The 19,177-nt window shown below is 40.9% G+C and overlaps 1 protein-coding gene and 1 long non-coding RNA gene across 8 annotated transcripts in view; one reads left to right on the forward strand and one right to left on the reverse strand.

Annotated features, from left to right (window-relative positions):
- Positions 1-19,177, forward strand: part of mafa (v-maf avian musculoaponeurotic fibrosarcoma oncogene homolog a (paralog a)) — a 355,825-nt gene that overhangs the window by 58,235 nt on the left and 278,413 nt on the right. For 2 of the 5 annotated variants that reach the window (XR_006314071.1, XR_006314073.1), the window contains one exon: positions 16,630-16,694. The exons of 2 other annotated variants lie outside the window; for them this stretch is intronic. The gene's annotated coding sequence lies outside the window, so the exon portion shown is untranslated. Of the gene's footprint in view, positions 1-16,629; positions 16,695-18,842; positions 18,881-19,177 lie in introns of all 5 variants that reach the window. One more of the 5 variants, XR_006314072.1, reaches the window with a different exon arrangement.
- Positions 1-19,177, reverse strand: part of LOC122558227 — a 142,474-nt gene that overhangs the window by 52,850 nt on the left and 70,447 nt on the right. The gene's annotated exons all lie outside the window — the stretch shown is intronic.

Here is a 19,177-nt window from a genome sequence, read left to right on the forward strand (position 1 = left end):
CAGAGAGCACCTCTGGGCCATCCGGACGAACCAACCCAACCACCCTGTGGCACAGCATTTCAACTCCCCCTCCCACTCCACCGAGGATATGCAGGTCATTGGACTCATCCACCGCCAAACCACAACAACGTGACGGTCGGAGGAGGAGCGTCTTATCTTCCGACTGGGAACCCTCCAACCACAGGGGATGAACTTGGACTTCACCAGTTTCTTCATCCCCCCTCCCCCCACCTTGTCTCAGCCGAATCCCTCCAGCCCGGCTCCGCCTTCCTGACCTGCAGTCTTCTTGTTGACCTCTCCGCCTCCATCCTACTCCGACCTATCACCCTCACCTTGACCTCTTTCCACCTATCACATTTCCAACGCCCCTCCTCCAAGTCCCTCCTCCCTACCTTTTATCTTCTCCTGCTGAACACTCTCTGCTCATTCCTGAAGAAGGGCCTGTGCCCGAAACGTCGAATCTCCTGTTCCCTGGATGCTGCCTGACCTGCTGTGCTGTTCCAGCAATAAAGTTTCAACTAGTTTAAGAAGCTAAAAGTTACTGGGCATGGAGGAAGAAAAACTGCAGCATAGAAGGTAAAAAAGGAAAAAAAAGGAAAAGGAACTGACAAACAGAGGAGCTCCAGCTGGAGTGTCTTACTCTGCCACCATCTTGAGTTTCAGAATGGGTTAACCCTGAATGGGTTAAACTTTTTACTACTTCAATTAAAAAATAACTATTGAATGGTTCATTTCTTGTTGGTATGACTTGCACACTCACTTTGAATGATAACAAATTGGCAGCATGTTTCAGCTATAACTTTCATTCTAGACAGAAGCCTATAATCCTTCAATGCAAATGCAGTTAGATGTAACAAACTGGGAGAAGACCCAAGCATAAACTTTGGCACAGACCATTTGGGAACAATATATTGTGGCTGCGCAGTACATTCTAAGCAATTCTCCTGATTTTTATTCCCATTATCAGACAAGGTCGAGACCTCCCCAGCAATTTTACGTTAGCTTTTCAGTGATAGCTGGAATTCACCGGAATCTCATCATGTACTTGAGTGGTGTTGAACTAAGTGGAAGGTTTTGGAATGGCTGCAACAAATCTGATTTGGAGATATATTCTGCTTTATTAAAATTGAAAGATGGACTGTTGGAAGTTCCAATTCAGTCAGGCTTCGGAAATGACATTATCAGAAATAATGGCTCTGCCTCTTATATTGCTAACTGTCATTAACCAAAACCCCTTCATGTGTGGGGGAATGCTAAGTGGGGATTTATTCAGTGAGTCACAAGCAGTCCTTTTTATCTAGAAGAGGTTCCAATACATTCAAATACCCTTGAAGGAGAAAAAGAACTTGTATTTATTCAGCAACTTTTATGAACACAAAATTCCTGAAAGTGCATTCTAACCAATGAATAACTTTATTTAATGGTGTTCATTGCTGCAATGGTAGCCAACTAAATAACAGCAATGTCCAAGGTGATCCTCACTGAATAATATAAGTTAGTAATGTTGGTTGAGGGATACCAATAGATGATCAGGAGAAACATCACTGTCACCCCAAACCTGGGTGTGCAGAACCACAGAATCCCTACAGTGTGGAAACAGGCCTTTTGACCCAACAAGTCCACAATAACCCTCCAAAGAGTAACCCACCCAGACCTATTCTGCTACCCTATTACTCTATGTTTACCCCTGACTAATGCACATAACGAACACATCCCTGAACACTATGGGCAATTTAGCATGGCCATTCCACCCTCACCTGCACATCTTTGGACTGTGGGAGGAAACCAGAGCACTCAGAGGAAGTACACACAGAAACAGGGGGAATGTGCAAACTCCACCCAGACAGTTGCCCAAGGTTGGAATTGAACCTGGATTCCCAGCGCTGTGAGGTGGCAGTGCTAACCACTGAGCTACCATACCACCCCTAACTTTTACATAATATTAGTCTCTGTGGTGCATTTGGTCAGTGCGTTCGGTTGGTGGTTCGAAACCACCCAGAGATGGAGTGCTCAATCCTCTCACCCCAACAGCTTTCGCGGGCGGCACGGTGACTCAGTGGTTAGCACTGCTGCCTTACAGCACCAGGGACCAGGGTTCAATTCCCATCTCGGGCAACTGCCTGTGTGGAGTTTGCACATTCTCCCCGTGTCTGCGTGGGTTTCCTCCCACAGTCCAAAGAGGTGCAGTATAGGTCAATTTAGTTGCATGGCAATTGGCCATGCTAAATTGCCCGTAGTGTTAGGTGCATTAGTCTGGGGTAAATGTAGGGGAATGGATCTGGGTGGGTTGCTGTTCGGAGGGTCAGTGTGGACTTGTTGGGCCAAAGGGCCTGTTTCCACACTGTAGGAAAGCTAACCTAATCTAATAATAGCATGGAAAGGGGTCCATCGTGTCCTGTCAAGCACCTATCTACTCTAACCCTATTTCCCAACACTTGGCATATATCCTTGCATGCTATAGCATTTTACATGTTCAGCTAAATATGTTTTAAATGTTGTAATGCTTTCCACCTGCAACACCTTTTCATGCAGAGTTCTAGATACCCACCAGCCTCTGGGTGAAAACATCCCTCTTTAAATCCCTTCCAAATCTCCAGTTCCTTGCCTTAAATGTATGCCCCTTGTTATGACCTATGTACTATGGAGAAAAAAGTTCTTCCTGTCTACCCTATCAACGTCCCTCATAATTAGGCAGACCTTAATCAGGGTCTCCCCTACCTCAGTCCTCTCTGAATAGTAACCTTGAGCAACGTTCAATCCAAAAGCACATTACAGTGAACAACAAAAGTTTATTGAAACTATTTGTTCGATTTTTCCTCATACTAAATGTATGATCACCTGCATCATTAGTAAACTGAGCTGATACAAGAATAATTATTTGCACAGAAATTGTGCAAAGCTGCAGTCATCAGTGTGGTTGAATTTGTCCTTTCTGAATCTTTCACCTTCTGAGTTGGTTGAGCCTATTTTTTTTCTTTTAAAACTGTAACTGCGGACATAAGCTTGTGCTTTTCAAGCACCATGATGTCATTTCGGCCCTGGAGAAATCAAAGATGATTATTACTGTTGGCTTCAAGTCATGAAGCTTTCAGCTAATTCACTAAGAGCCTTTACTACTTTACACAGGTCTGCTCAGAGGTAAATCCTTCCAAATACATTTATTTTTTAAAAAGGAAAAAAATATAGTCACTTTTCAGAGACAGGAAAAATATTAAATATCACAAAAACATGCCGTAGAGCTAATACCGGAGCCAATCCTCAGCTCTGCTTATTCATTTAAATCTTCAATGTGCTTATCTTGTTGAAAAAATGAAAACATTTCCAAGCTATTAGGGAGTAAATTGTTGGAATTCCTCATTGCTTTTTGAAAGTTCATGACATGACTTTAAACACCGCATCTTGAGATATACAATTATTCCAGATTAATAGCTTTTTCCGTGCTTCGGATTTTATAGGATCCTCGTTCCATTTATGGAAGGGGAGGTGAAGAGGGTACGGGTGGAAAACAGGGCAAATTAATTATGTTGTTTGTACTTTGGCCTGTACCTCTCATTGTGCCCAAGAAGGCATGCAGCAGTGTGTGTTGGTTGAAGAAAAGCTGTATCCTGTAGTTGCCATAATAACTAAAATGGAACACTGTTCATTTTTCCTTTGGCCAGTGAGACAAGACAGTCTATTCGGTGCTTTCAAGGTCTCTCCCCTCTCACTTTATCCACACGTCATTCAAAAGGAATAGAGACTCAATAAAGCTATTCATTTTAAATACTTGCTTAAATTTTCATTAAGCACTAAATAAAAGATATAGTATGGGAAAGGATCAAATCCAGCTCTTTGTGCTCTTTGAAACAATTATACTGCAGTATTAATTTCATTGACATGCTGAGGTCAATTCAGTCACTGGCTTAGGACTGTCTGACAATTGAGTGATTTTTGCTATTCAGTGGTGAGGATAGAGTGCTCATAACTAATAACTAAAAAAAAATTGAATTCACACCTCAGACATATTGACAATCTATAACTAAATAACTCCATAGAGGCTGGTATTCCATCACCAAGTCACCCTTTATTTACACGTGGCGGGACCTTGCCACGGATCCAACTCCCTCAGAGCCAGCTCTCAGAGTCAACAGGATGTCTGACACTTCTGTACTTATCTGTTAGTCTGTGCTCCCTGATTGGACCTGATTAACAGCCCTCATATTCTTTGAGGTCCACCATGCCAATTTTGTTAGGTGATTTTTCCTTCTAACCTCAAGCTTACTCTTAATAGTCACTCAGAAGTAATGTTTTGCAATATTCTGTGTCTTCCCAATCATTGCACATTTTAAGTTACAATCTTAGCCAGGATAATTTGGGACTGCGCAGTGGCACAGTGGTTAGCACTGCTGCCTCACAATACCAGGGACCCGAGTTTGATTGTGGTCTTAGGTGGCTATCTGTGCAGAGTTTGTACATTCACCTTGTAGCCGTGAGGGTTTCCTCCTGGTATTCTTGCTTCCTCCCACAGTCCAAAGATGTGGAGGTTAGGTGGATTGACCATGCTAAATTGTCCATAGTGCATAGGGATGTGCAGGCTTGATGGATTAGCCATGGGAAATGCAAAGTTACAGGGATAGGGTAGGGGAGGGTCTGCATGGGATGCTCTTCCAAGGGTGGGGGGGCAACTCGATTGGCCAGATGGCTGCTTCCACACTGTAGGGATTCTGTAACTTTATTTCAAATAAGCAAACTCTGAAAAGGAAATAAACTTTGTCTACAAAACCCAAGGGTCAGCTATCAGAACTTGGGTTTGTGATTAATGCAAACACCACAGCTAAAAATCACACAACACCAGGTTATAGTCCAACAGGTTTAATTGGAAGCACACTAGCTTCCGGAGCGACGCTCCTTCATCAAGTGATTGTCTGATTGTGATCAGACAATCACTTGATGAAGGAGCGTCGCTCCGAAAGCTAGTGTGCTTCCAATTAAACCTGTTGGACTATAACCTGGTGTTGTGTGATTTTTAACTTTGTACACCCCAGTCCAACACCGGCATCTACAAATCATGAACACCACAGCTACGTAGAGATAATCCTATATTTACTTGCTGTCTGTTTTAAATTTGTCACTGAAACATCCTTGGGGAGTTGCAATATTTTATTTAAGATAGTCCATCTAATTGTGTCACCTACATCTAATTTGAGCTGGAAACAGCCATAGACTGGAAGACATAGATTACGGTATTTGTATACAAATGTTTGGCTTGAAGTTCAGTTTAAGAAAAACACAAAAGTAAAATACTGTGGATGTTGAACTATGATCAGAAAGTGCTGGAGGAACTGAGCAGGTCAGGCAGCTTCTGTGGAGAAGAGAAACAGAGTTAACGTTTCAAGCCAGATGTGACTTGTCTTCAGGTTCAGAATTTAGCTTCAGCAGATCTGAAATGGCTGATGGATATGGGTGTTTTCCAAGAAGCTCTCTATTCCAAGTTTCAGATCTTCAGAGATGCAAAAGCAAATTTAACTCATTTTAAACCAACAATATAGGTCACCATACCTAACTGTGGCTCATAGTATGAGGTGTAGAATTTTAACATCGACATATTTTCACTTTCAATTTGTATGCGTGTCAAGTTCAAAGCTCTGAGTGCCAGTTTTCTCATTTTTAGTTCCCTCTGCCACATCTATCACTCACAGATCATAAAAAATAGGAGCAGCAGCAGGCCATTTTGCCCATCAAGCCAGCTCTGTCTATCAAGAAGATCACGATTGATCTGACTGTGCTCTGAACCCCACTTCCCTGCCTGTACTCCGATAACCTTTGACTTGCTTGTCAATCAAAACTCAGCCTTGAATATATTCAGTAACACAGGCTCGACTGCTGCCAGTGAGAGAGAATTCCAAAGATTGACAATCCTCTGAGACTTACAAACAGGAGAATGAGAAACAAGGGGAGGCCATTCAGCCCTCTGAGCCTGTTTCAGCCATTTAATGACTTTGTGGCTGATCTAATTTTAACCTCAACTCTGTAGTCCTGCCCATCTCCAATAATTTCTGCTCCCAACAAGGCATTCCTCTTAATATCTGTCTTAAATGGGTGACCCTTTATTTCTGAATAGTGGCTCCAGGATCTAATAACCCCCATGACATGTTACATCAGGCAGCACTTTTTGGAGACAAAGTGGTGCTCGGTCACCAGCTAGCGAGCCAGGGAGAGGAGACCCACATTGGCTATTTTCGGAAATGCCTGCATACTGAGTGCTGCTCTGGTAGCTGATTGGAGGGTGGAAGGCCTTTCCCAGAACCAAGGACAACTGATGAGAGACTGGATTTTTCAGGACTATATTCCCTGGAGTTTAGAAGGATGACAGGGGAATCTCACCTTGGAAATTCTAACAGGGCTAGACGAGGTAAATGCAAGAAGGATTTGCCTGAGGACTGCTGAGCCCAGAACCAGTTTAAAGATATGGACAGGCTATTTAGAACTGAGATGAGGAGGAATGTTTTCACCCAGAGAGTGGCAAGCCTGTGGAATTCTCTGCTACAGAAAGTGGTTGAGGCCAAAATATTGAATGTTTTCAAGAAGGAAATGTTCTTTGGAGTAAAGGGATAAAAGAGTGTGGGGAGAGGGTAAGAGCAGGTGACTGAGTTGGACCATCATCCATGATTATACTGAATGGCAGAGCAAGCTCAAATGGCCTGTTCCTGTTCCTATTTTCTATGTTTCAATAATCCTGGTCAATCAGAGGCCAGTAATTCTTTTGAATGGCAGCATCAGTGAGCATATGGGGGTGCTGGTGTCAGGACAACACCTACTCAAGGTCAAATATCATCTCTGGATCCAAGGCCATAAGGGAGTGAGGATGGGAGGGATTTACCGACTGGGGGCTATGACAGAGTGTGGAGGGACTTTGACAGCAAGGAGAGAAGGACAGCACTTGATCAGTGGCAGCATTGGTGGTGATCATTCAGGAACCAATGGAGTTGGGAGGGTGCCAGAGGACTGGAGGATAGCTACTGTAACACCCCTTTTGAAGAAGTGAGGGAGGCAGAAGACAGGAAATTTAGCCTGACAATAGTCATTCATAAGATTTTAGAGTCCATTATTAAAGATGAGTTTGCAGAGTACTTGGAAGTGAATGCTAAAATAAGAGTCAGCACAACTCCATCAAGGGGAGATCATGCCTGACATTTCTGTTAGAATTCTGTGGGGAGGTAATGAGAAAGTTAGACAAAGGAGAGCAAGTGGATTTGAATTTCCAGAAAGCCTTTGACTAGGTGCCTCACAGCAGACTGCCGAATAAGGCAAGAGCCCAGGTTTCAGGAGCAAATTACCAGCAGGCTGATGATTGACTGACTGAGAGAAAGCAGAATGTAGGTATAAAGGAGTTTTCTTCAGAATGGCAGCCAATGACTTGTGGAGTTCCACAAGGGTCAAGGTTAGGACCACAACTTATACATTATACATGAACAATCTAGATGAAGGAACTGAGGGCGTTGTTGCTAAGTTTGCAGATGACACAAAGATAAGTGGAAGGACAGGAGTGTTGAGGAAGCAGGAAGGCTGAAGACGGACTTGCCAGGCTAGGGGAATGGGAAAAGAAGTGGTAGATGGAAAGTGTTAGTTTATGCAGTTTGGAAGGAAGAAGAGGCCTAGACTTTTTTTGAAAATGGGTAAAGGCTTTTTTTTGCACAGACAGTGGTTCACATATGGAGTGAACTGCCAGAGGAAGTGATAGATGCAGGTATAATTATAATAATTAAAATACATTTGGACAGGTACATGAATAGGAAAGACTTGAAGGGAAAGCAGGAGAGCCGGACTAGTTTGGTTTGAGAAATATGGTCAGCATGGACAAGTTGGACAGAAGGGTCTGTTTCCATGCTGAATGACTCTATGATTCTGTTTGTTGGCCAATCCTTTATTCAAGCCTTGATTTCATCCACAACACAATGAGTTCTTATCCTGTGCAGTAACCTTTTATATGGCATGTTTTGGAATGCCTTTGGAAATCCAGATGTGCCAAATCCACTGTTCTGAAGAAGAATCATATTGGACTCAGAACATGAACTATATGTCTGCCTCCTGCTAAGTTTGTCCATCATTTTCTGCTTTTAGTTCACATCACGTCCACTGGTGCCCTTTTATTCACCTTGCTCCTTCCATCCTCAAAAAAGTCTAACAAGTTTAACAAACACAATTTCCCTTTCACAAAAATGTTTTGACTCAGCCTGATTCTAATGTGATTTTCCTAAATGTCCTTCTAATATTTTTCCCAATGGCAAATGATGGACTAACTGGTGCATTGTTTCCAGCTTTCTGTCTCTCTTCTGTCTTGAATAATATTGGTGGTTTTTCAATTCACTGGCTTAAATTTGGTTCAGGCCAAACACAAAGTAAGTTTCCCTAATGATATTAAATGACCAATCTCATAAATGCATCTAATTTCCCAAAACAACCGAATTTGCACACACTTGCATACATTTGCAATCATACAGTGAAGCTAGCACTTGTTTTGCTTAATTAAGATCAGGTTTACACCCATTAGTTTAAAGCATCTAAACTAATTCATGTGAAGTCTTGACTGCTGGCAGAAGGAGGAAGCTTTCATCTGAATAGACTGAGCTGAATTGAAATCCATGTCCCAAGGAAGCTGACCATTAGACCATTGTACATAATTCTGACAGATTTATCACTTCCTGCACACTTACCACACAGAGTCAGGATTTTCTCCTTGTACTTTGCTTCCAAACCAAAAAAAAGTGGAAGTGCTTTCTTCGTCACTATGTCTGTTCTTAATTTTTCATCAAAAGCTCTGTAGAACTGCACTCTTACCTTTGCGTCAGAAGAAAGTATCTTATGAAGTGGGTACACATTGTGAGCGAGCATAAAAATCTCGACTGACACTGAGTGAAGTGCTGAAGTAGTGCTGCATTATTGGACGGGGTGTCTGGAGTGAAACATGAAACTGATCCCTTTGTCTTCTCTTGGTTGAATACAAGATCCCATGGCACTATTTTGAAGCAAAAGCAGGGGCTTTATCGTTAATGTTTTGGTCAATATTTATTCCCAAATAAACATCACCAAAACAGAATACTCAGTTATCATCACATTGCTGTTACTGGGTGACTACTAGACCGAAATTGGCTGCTGTGTCTCCAACAGTGACTTCATTAATAAAATTTCTTCTCTGATTTCAAAATGCTTTGAGATGTCCTGAAGTCATGAAAGGTGCTTTATAAATGCCTGTCCTTCTGCCTTTAAATCAACATTGCAATAGATTTGGTTTCGGGTTTGGATACAAGCTTTAGAGTGAAGCCAGTACCATAAATAATGCATTTTAAATTTGGATTGGCTTTAAATTAACTTAATTGCCGCTAGGCACTTACACTTGATTTTTAAAATCTGAATCATTAATCAACAAACTCAATGCAGCCAAGTATATACAGACATCAGCAAGATGGCCTCAGGCAAGATTCTGAAACACATCTGCAATAATTTTGTTTTGCTGTAATTACTCATCCCAGTTGTGAACAATGATCATCTTTGTTGCAATTCTATTCTGCAAAGTGTGTTTGATGTCTAAGGGTGAGTACTTATTTTATTCCAGTAGTTAGATTGTTCAATCATTATTGATGAATTAATTTGAAAGCATCAGAAGAGTCCACATTCAGAGAAAATGATGTGGGAATGTAGTGATAGACTGCTGAATAACTAACAAGTTCCTAACCCCAGGCTTGACTAGCATCAGCACTCAGGTGTTCCTGCTCACAGTGAAGAGAGTTAAGTCACTGATAGGATTTTGCACTCACCTAATGAACAATAATAATCAACAATGCTTTTGATGGACGGGACAGGACCAGCATTAAGAATATCCATAAGCAAATATAGAATGTAGACCAGCCCACCTAAGGAGGGGATCACAAACATAGGCACAAAACAAAGAACTGCAGATGCTGGAAATCTGCTGCAGAAATAGCTAGGGAAACTCAACAGGTCTGGTAGCATCTATAGAGAGAAAGCAGAGTTAACATATCAGGTCCTGTCAGAACCTGTTTTTGTTTTTATTTTATAAACATAGGGATTAAATTCAGATCCCGGGGAAAGAGCAAAAAATGAAATACTGCAGAAATGTTCCATGAAATGTCACAATGCACATTATTAAAACCTATCTAGCGCATGCCCTGTGCAATGTAACCTGTGTGCCTCTGTCTAAGCCTCCTTGATCTGTACATCCTTGCCTACTATGATTTGCCTGTACTGCTCGTAAACAATGCTTTTCAATGTACTTGGTTACATGTGACAATACATTAATCAATCATAAATCACAAAATGTGTACTGCTAAAATCTATTGAGGATTCCCAATAACCACTTCAAATTAATTCCCAATTATACTTAGTAGGCATATCAGGACAGGATCAGAAATTTCACGTTCATGTTGGTTGTGAACAAAGCGTAAGTATGATGGAGAAAAGACAGGGCTGAAAATGTGTTGTTGGAAAAGCGCAGCAGGTCCGGCAGCATCCTAGGAACAGGAGAATCGACGTTTCGGGCATAAGCCCTTCTTCAGGAATGAGGAAAGTGTGTCCAGCAGGCTAAGATAAAAGGTAGGGAGGAGGGACTTGGGGGAGGGGCATTGGAAGGAAGTCAAGGTGAGGGTGATAGGCCGGAGTGGGGGTGGGGGCGGAAAGGTCAGGAAGAAGATTGCAGGTTAGGAAGGTGGTGCGGAGTTCGAGGGATTTGACTGAGACAAGGTGGGGGGAGGAGAAATGAGGAAACTGGAGAAATCTGAGTTCATCCCTTGTGGTTGGAGGGTTCCTAGGCGTAAGATGAGGTGCTCTTCCTCCAGCCGTCGTGTTGCTATGGTCTGGCGATGGAGGAGTCCAAGGACCTGCATGTCCTTGGTGGAGTGGGAGGGGGAGTTGAAGTGTTGAGCCACGGGGTGGTTGGGTTGGTTGGTCAGGGTGTTCCAGAGGTATTCTCTGAACGGTTAGAGAAGGAAATCTGTCTTCCATTCCTGATGAAGGGTTTTTGCCCAAAACATTGATTTTCCTGCTCCTGGGATGCTGCCTGACCTGCCTGATCTGTCTTCCATTCCTGATGAAGGGCTTTTGCCCGAAACGTCGATTTCGAAGCTCCTTGGATGCTACCTGAACTGCTGTGCTCTTCCAGCACCACTAATCCAGAATATGGTTTCTAGCATCTGCAGTCATTGTTTTTACCACCATGCTTACTGACCTGCTGTGCTTTTCCAGTACCACTCAAGTCTTGACTCTCTTCTCCAGCACCTTCAGTATCCACTTTCGCCTTGCCAATCTGTCTTCCATGCCTGGTCTGGTGTAAATGTGACTCCAGACACACAGCAATGTGATAAGCTGCCCATGGGCAAAAAATACAAGCCAGGGATGCCCAGATCCCATGAATGAATGAAATAAAAGCTAAGCATTGTTCTTCAGAGTACAAGAATTAAGTGTGGTTGGGTCCATATACACCTCTTTCCTTTTCCAATAGCATCATGACCCTATTCACAAACCTTAATGACCATGTCATCTAATCCAGGCCGGCCCATGGTGCCTCCTTCTTGCCATTTCCTCCCCATTCCCTGCACCAATAACTGAGTTTAAATTAGGACTAATATGTGATATTGTATTCATGGTGGACAAACATATATTTCCTGTCTTTCTTTCCTAGCTTTCTATAAACATTATTGTTGAACAATACTTTGGAATTCCATTACTTGCAGCTGAGGCTGACTTCACCATAATTTCTGCTGCTGGAAATTAAACCCTTTTTCCTAGCTGCATATTACAAATGAGTTGGCCATTGGTCGGAAGTCCTATCAATTCTTGATACGGTCCTTCAAAATTGCCAAAAGTCTCCAGGCAGTTTAGTCAGGAACATCACAATATAGCCCTTAATCTGAATTTAACCTGTTCAGAGATGTTCTTACAAACTTCTGGAGCATGTGTGTTTGAACCTAGACATCCTGTCTCAGAGGTAGGAACAATGCTACTGTGCCCCAAACATAGGCAGAATTAAAGCAGGATTAATGCTAACATTTCCTTGTCGGGGGTATATCTCTTAAAGGATTTTCACTCATGTTCAATCAGGTAATCCATGAGTAGTCTTAAGGCAATTTCCTGGTGTGTAAATGGTTCCTCATAGTCACATCCTTTACCTATTCTATCAAGCAAAATAAAGTCGCCACAATTGGCTGACTTCAATGGCAGGCTTAAATGTGTGTAGTTGCAAGAAGCATGCAACATGTGATCTGCAAAACCACCTGAAAATGCTGTCCAGCAGCACTTACAATGAAAACGAGAGGTCTTTCTGCCCTAGGTTCAAAAACCCATACTTCAGAATTTAGCCTAAGTTAGTTCAATGCAGTTTTGAGTATGATCGCTACAGTGAGAATTCCATGGGACAGTGAAAAGTATATGACATCTGACACATGAGTCTGAATCCCATTCTAGTGGAGTGCAACACCGTCAGGGATGCTGCCTTTCAGTTGAAGTATTAAATAAAGCTGTGCCTGTTCACTGTGAATGTGAGATTCTTCAAAGAAGAGAGGCGTGTACTCTCCTTATATATCCAACAACAGTTTACCTGGTCATTTGTTGCGTGCAAGTTGACAGTTTAACCCTTTAAAATTATTTTATTTGCCAAAACTTTTCTTGGGATATCCTGAGTTATGACATAAATGCAAGTTATTTTTTATTATGTTCCCCATCCAGTGTGGAGTTACTATAACTTTTACTGAGCTGAATATCAAGCAGGGAACTAACAAGTGGCCATTGCTCTGCTGTCCAACTTCTCCGCCAATCTGACCTATTTCAGAAGGCAATGTTTTATAGGAATCAGTTCATTTCATCAGAAAAATCATCATATTGTGCTTTTAAATAAAATGCAGGAAGGCATCCCAAAATTTCTCACAGAAGCATAAATAGAAACAAAGTTTACTGAGTTCCACACAAGGAAATATTGGGATAGGTGACTAAAACTGTCTCTCTTTATTCTTTTTTGGGATGTGGTCCTTGCTGGTGAGGACAGCATTTGTTGCCCGTTCCAAATTGCCCTTGAAATCGAGCAGCATGCTAGACTATTTCATGGGCCGGATAAGAGTGGGACTAGATTGGGTTAGGATATCTGGTCGGCATGGACGGGTTGGACCAAAGGGTCTGTTTCCATGCTGTACATCTCTATGACTCTAAGAGTTAATCACTTGTTTTGGTACTGGGTTCATGTATGAGCCATACTGGGTAAGGAGTAGGATTTTAGAGAAGGTCATAAAGGAGAAGTGCAAGCTGATGAAAGGGAGACGTTTAAGGAAGGAATTCTACACTTTAGCAATTAAACAGCTAACAGCGAGACTGTTGATGACGGGAAATCTGAAGTGAGGAATGGACTTGAAACTAGAGTTGGAGGAACACAGACCCCTCGAAGAGTTGTGAAACTGCAAGCTGTTACAGAGGGTTGAGGTCATTAAGAAAGTTGATCATGAGGAAGAGAATTCAAGACTTCTAAAAGGCATTCAGGAACAGGCATCTGATGTAAATCAATGAGGAATAGATGATGTGTGAATAGAATGTGTAAGTCTAGAAAACCGAATTTAGGAAGAACTGAAGTGTATGGAGGGTGAAAGAAAGGAAGGCAGCTATGAGACCATTCAAACAGTCATGTCTGTAAGTGACAAAGACATGGATAAATATGGCAGTGGTTAAGGTCGGAGCAGAGATTGGCAAAGTTGTAGAAGTAGTGATAACCAGTCTTTTCTTTGGAGAAGAACTTCAGTCAGATGTTACACTTACAGTCAAATGATACTTCAAGGTCACCAACAATTTAGTTTCAATATGAGACACCGAGGGGTAGAACCAATGACAGGAGTATTGAACTTGTGACAAAGACCACAGACAATCTGCTGTCCAAGATTAGTCATTCTTATTTCTCAGTCCATTTCAGCATCCCAACTTCAGATGAAATAAACCATCATTCCATTTCACTGCACGATGCCTGAGGGTCTTCATTCTTTGTCCTCCTGCATAAAATCCAATAGGCTCATCCCATAAATGTCTGATTCACTTCACTGCTCTCTGCTACATTTTCTATTTTGGGTCAGGTCACATAGAGTCAACTTCATATGGACTTTCAATCCAGTCATAGAGTCGCATAGCACAGAAACAGATCCTTTGGTCCAACTCATCCATGCTGACCAGATGTCCTAAATTAGTCCAGTCCCATTTGTCAATCAAGCAATTTTCTCTTTTAAAGAAGAAGCCTAACATGATGAGTTGGTCAAGCATTGCATGATCAGCCAGAATTAACAGTTTTAAGTTTAGCAATGTATTTGTGACAACAAAGGACTAAAAGGTCAAATGGATTTCTAGTTTCTCAAAAACACTTTAAATACCAGCATTCCTCTTATCTGATTTGAATCATGCAATGATTTATTCAATAGTTATTTTTATATCTGGTTTTGTGTTTACAAATTGAAGTCTATACTTGAGAAGTAATCTGGTATCACCATCATTTCACTTTATATTCATGTTGCTTTTATTGCTCACACCTCCAACACCAACAAGGGAAAACAGATTAGACTTGAGGATCACGAAAAGCAGAAATGTTTCAAATTGATTTTAAAAAAACCATCATCCAATTCAGTATATACTGGACTATCTCTTGACTGAGTTGTTTTTTGGAAGATCAACACTGAAGCTACATTCAAGTAAAATCCCATTTTTCTCTTTTCATTCTTGCACATTGTCTGAATCCTAGAAAAATATTTTGGGAGCATTTTGAGAATTTTGAGAAAATATTAGTTGGTGAGGAACATATGAAAGTAGTTCTCAAGGGTGAGATTCATAAATTCAGGAACTTAACTCCATATTAACATAATGCAGTTGGACAAATGCACAATCGTGTGTTAGGTGAGATTTGCCAAGTCAAATAGTTGATGGTGCTCAGTCCCATGTGTTAACAAAAGGTGATTTGTCGCACTGCTGATTTATTTCTATATATAGAACACAGCACCTTGCAGAGATTGTTAAAATCTAAATATAGGTTTATTCTCTGAGGTACAGCCTCAAATGTAAATGTTTTACAAATCTGTTGAATGTCCTGGGAAGGTTTGCAACACTACAATCCATAAACCAATGTCTGAATAAAAGTTTAGAGTTTACTTTTGTGAGTGGCAGAAGTTTCAATTTTCTTCAATCTTCTTAACTTGAACTGGAGGTTGGTAGATGAGATATGGGCTACTCAGTAATTGGTGGCAATCTTTAATATGTTAATATAAACAGCAGGTTTTGAAAAGGCAGTGATCCACTGAAGCCCAAATCTCAACCAATGTTCATTGCAAATGCACTTTCCAATTAGGGAGCCAGTAGATAGAGATCAAGGGTATGGATTTTAGTTGTTATACGTGTCTTCATCCTGGCCATGAATCAGCATTAAAACAGTGTTTTCTTGTTGCAAACCCATATTTGTTGTTCTCTCTTTTTCACTCACATTTCAATATTAATACCATTGCTAACTTAAAGGTAGATATGATTCTACCAAGGCCACAATCAAAATAGATGCAAGATATTGCAAGGGAAAACCTTTCAAAAAGGAAGTTACTTTCTTGATCTAACCTCCAACTTGAATGCTCCATCTGCCTCACCTGTAGCAACAAGGATAAGACCAGGTCATGTAATCATCGGCATGAATTCACCATCACCTCCACAAAGGCAATTAAGGATAGACAACCTGCCATCCATGAATGAATTTTTGAAAATCTCAACTACTCAATGGCAATATGAATGTAAAAGAGTAGGACATGAGAGCTAGAATAGGCCATACAGCTCTTCAAGCTGCAACATCATTCAATAGTTCATGGCTTGTCTTGTCCATCCCCATATCACTTGATTTCTCCTGAATCCAAATCTCAGCATTGACTAGATTGAATGGTTGAGCAATTAAAGTTACCTGGGGTGAAGAATTGTGAAAATTCATAGCCATCTGAGAGGAGAAATGCCTCTTTAGCTCACTCTTAAATGATTGCTCTCTTAGCCTGAGATTATTCTCCTCAAATTCTCCAGCCAATGGAAAAACCCTTTTAGTATCTATAGGGTCAGGTCTCCATAGAACCCAAGACTAGATATAAATTGAAAGCACCAATGAACATTTACTTCATGAAAATTGCAGAATTTGAAGGGTACAGGCACACAGAACGTAAACAAAATGGAAGGCTGAGAATTGCCATAATTTACTGTGAGAGGAGGACTGGTTTTATTCCTAATATATGCAGCTAGATTTTAGAAATCATTAGTCAAGACTTTAAAATCCCCATTTTGGTATAACATGCACAAGTTAGGGTTGCCAACCCTCCAGGACTTTGATATTAATCTCCTGGACACTGTTACAAGCAACCCATGAAATAAATCACAGGGGCTTTGAACACATCAGTTTTTTTTTCACTTGGTAAAAAACGTTGTTGTAAATAGGGGATGAAACTGCCTCACTCAGAAAGGCAGTCAAAGATTGGGGGGGAGCGGGGTTATGTCACGGAACCTCCAGGAATATGTCCAACCAGAGTTGGCAACCCTAGATCAGTTTTGTGTGACGTCAGCAGTTTCCCTGCTAATACCCCCTGTTTTGTGCGTCCACAGGGAGCTATGACGATCATTACCTGGGACTGGCATCCCAGGCACATTCCAATCAGCGGCAAGTACAGGTAACCTGCGGATTTTTAAACATGTTGTCTCATGTATCATTGTTTTTCAAAACTCTTCAAACATGAATTGATATGTGTGTCTCCCTCTTGGTCTCAGTATGCCAATGTGACAGAACAGACTCTGGTGTACTTAAAGAGCCCAAAAGGAAGCCCACATCCTGCAGTTTACCATTGCCCAATCCGCTAGTTTTCACCGAAGTCACAAAGTGCTCCTTTTCTTTTGAGTGAACAGGTGGCACTAGTCTCCCACTGCCATCAACATGACTTTTGTTTTCACTTGGTGCAAGAAATCAGGCCACAGATTTGATGCGTGTCAAAAAAAACACACTCTGCCACAGAGTGATAGGATTCAGGTTCACACCCACCAATTCCCCATCTGGCAAATTCTCAATTTCAGCCAGGCCCTCAAGGGGACAAGGCATTAATCAGACTGTAGACAGTTCCTATTGTGAGAACAGATTGTGCATAGCACGTGGAACCCAAGAAAGGAGGAAAGAGGAAAAAAAAACTGAAATGATTCACTTAAGGAATGTTCTGGTTATTATACAGGTCATTTGCAACTTTAAAGACTGCTGTAGGTGACTAAATCAAATTGGTTCAGTTGGCAGTTTAGCACTCGAGGGTGAAGTTTAGGAATTTTTATGCAACCAACTCTCGCTGGTGTTACAGTTTTGATAGTACTTTTCTGCCATTGTTTTGTTCATATCTACTATTACAACTGTCGATCTTTAATTATCTATTAATCCCCACTTCTACTGAGCTGCAAAGTTTCACTATCTCGCTTCATGTCACCTCACAAGAACAAAAACTTTATATAGTAGTTCAACAATGACAATAATATAGGAGCTGTTCATCAGAAAGGAAGGCTCTGACAGATAAATCGTACTCTATTTTTAAGTTCTTTGTAAATATCTCGTAAAGACAGAGACACATAAATGTCCAAGCATTTGAGATGGAATAGGGCTGGAGGAAGCTTGTGTGGTGCATTCACATCAAAACTGACCATTTGCACTCAATGACCTATTTCTGTGTTGAAAATGCAATTGTAGGTAACACAGATAGACTGTCTGTGACACAAATGGAACAATAATTCTGTATTAAGAAATGACAGCTGAGAAATTACTTTTAGTGGTATTTGTGCCTGCAGAGTTCATCACCTGTAATTTTGGCTGAAATCTTAACCTATTTAACATAAATAGAAGAAAATATACTATGGACAAAAGAGTGCCCTACAAAAGGTATTGAGTGCATGTCCTCAAATGGCAGCATATAAATATCCAGATTTGTGCTTTAATATACATAGACATTCTTGTATATCTCACGGCATAAAGCATTGCATGAATACTTCAGGTATGTTGTTGGACTGATGGTTTGACTGGGACTGTTGATATTAATCAATACTAGCATTTGACAAGTAGCATTTGTATAACAGCTTTAACATAGTCAACCGAAAGCACCTCACAGAGGTATGAAAAGGCGATTAATTTGACAATGATGTTGCTTTTAAGATTTTCCTTAAAGGAAGAGTGGAAGGTAAAGTGGAGTTTAAGGAGTGTTTTACAGAATATGGAACTTGACTGGCTTAAGGTACAACAACCAGGAGTAGAAGAACGAGGAACGCGGCAATTGCATACTTAGTAATGTTAGTTGAGCGATAAATAATAGCTAGGATCTCTACTCTTGGACAGACTGGAATCAGAGCAATGGGAACTCCAGGGGATAATTGGGCTAATGTGGGTACAGAGACCATAAGGCAAAGATCATAAAGGGACCTGAGCATGAGGAGGGCAGCTTTATATTTAGGCTTTTGTTACTGAGAAACAGAGTATGTCAGAACGCAAGAGAGCGATGAGCAAGCAGTGTTTGGTGTGGAGGAAGCTCCTTTATGTTTCACAAGAAAGGGAATTCCCAAACAATATTCAAATGTCCTAATGTCCACTTCAACATGTCTTTTAAAGACCTTAAAGGTGCATATTTTAATCATAGTTTCAATGAATTAATGGTTTAATGAAAATCACCAAGCAACAAAGGGAAAAGATGATCTTCCCTGTTGCACTTTATCAGGACTCAGAGTCCAGTTCTCAGTGCTTACGTTGATCACAAAACTACATTGATTTTTGATAAAATGTTTCTTTAAACCAATTGCAGAACCTTCAGAAAGTTAACTGGACACCTCAAGCATGCCTGTGAGTATTTTTAAAAATTAATTTTGATCAATACCAAATTTTTCTTCCCACTGTATATTGAAAATCAATTAAATATTTCTTCATATCCAATCTCATTAAAGGCTCCTCCATTATCATTTTCTTGTAATTTCAGGAGAAATGTGCTACCTGAGAAAGTTTTCTTTCATGAAATCCTTAAACTAGCTTCCAGTTCTCTAAGTTACACTTGTCTACTACCTGAGGCTATCTGACATTTTACAACACACTAATTAGACATCAGGATTCATTTGGCACTTCAAAGTACTTTGCTGTGGAACA

This window comes from Chiloscyllium plagiosum, chromosome 17 (genome assembly GCF_004010195.1).
Source record: "Chiloscyllium plagiosum isolate BGI_BamShark_2017 chromosome 17, ASM401019v2, whole genome shotgun sequence".
Lineage (NCBI taxonomy): Eukaryota > Metazoa > Chordata > Chondrichthyes > Orectolobiformes > Hemiscylliidae > Chiloscyllium > Chiloscyllium plagiosum.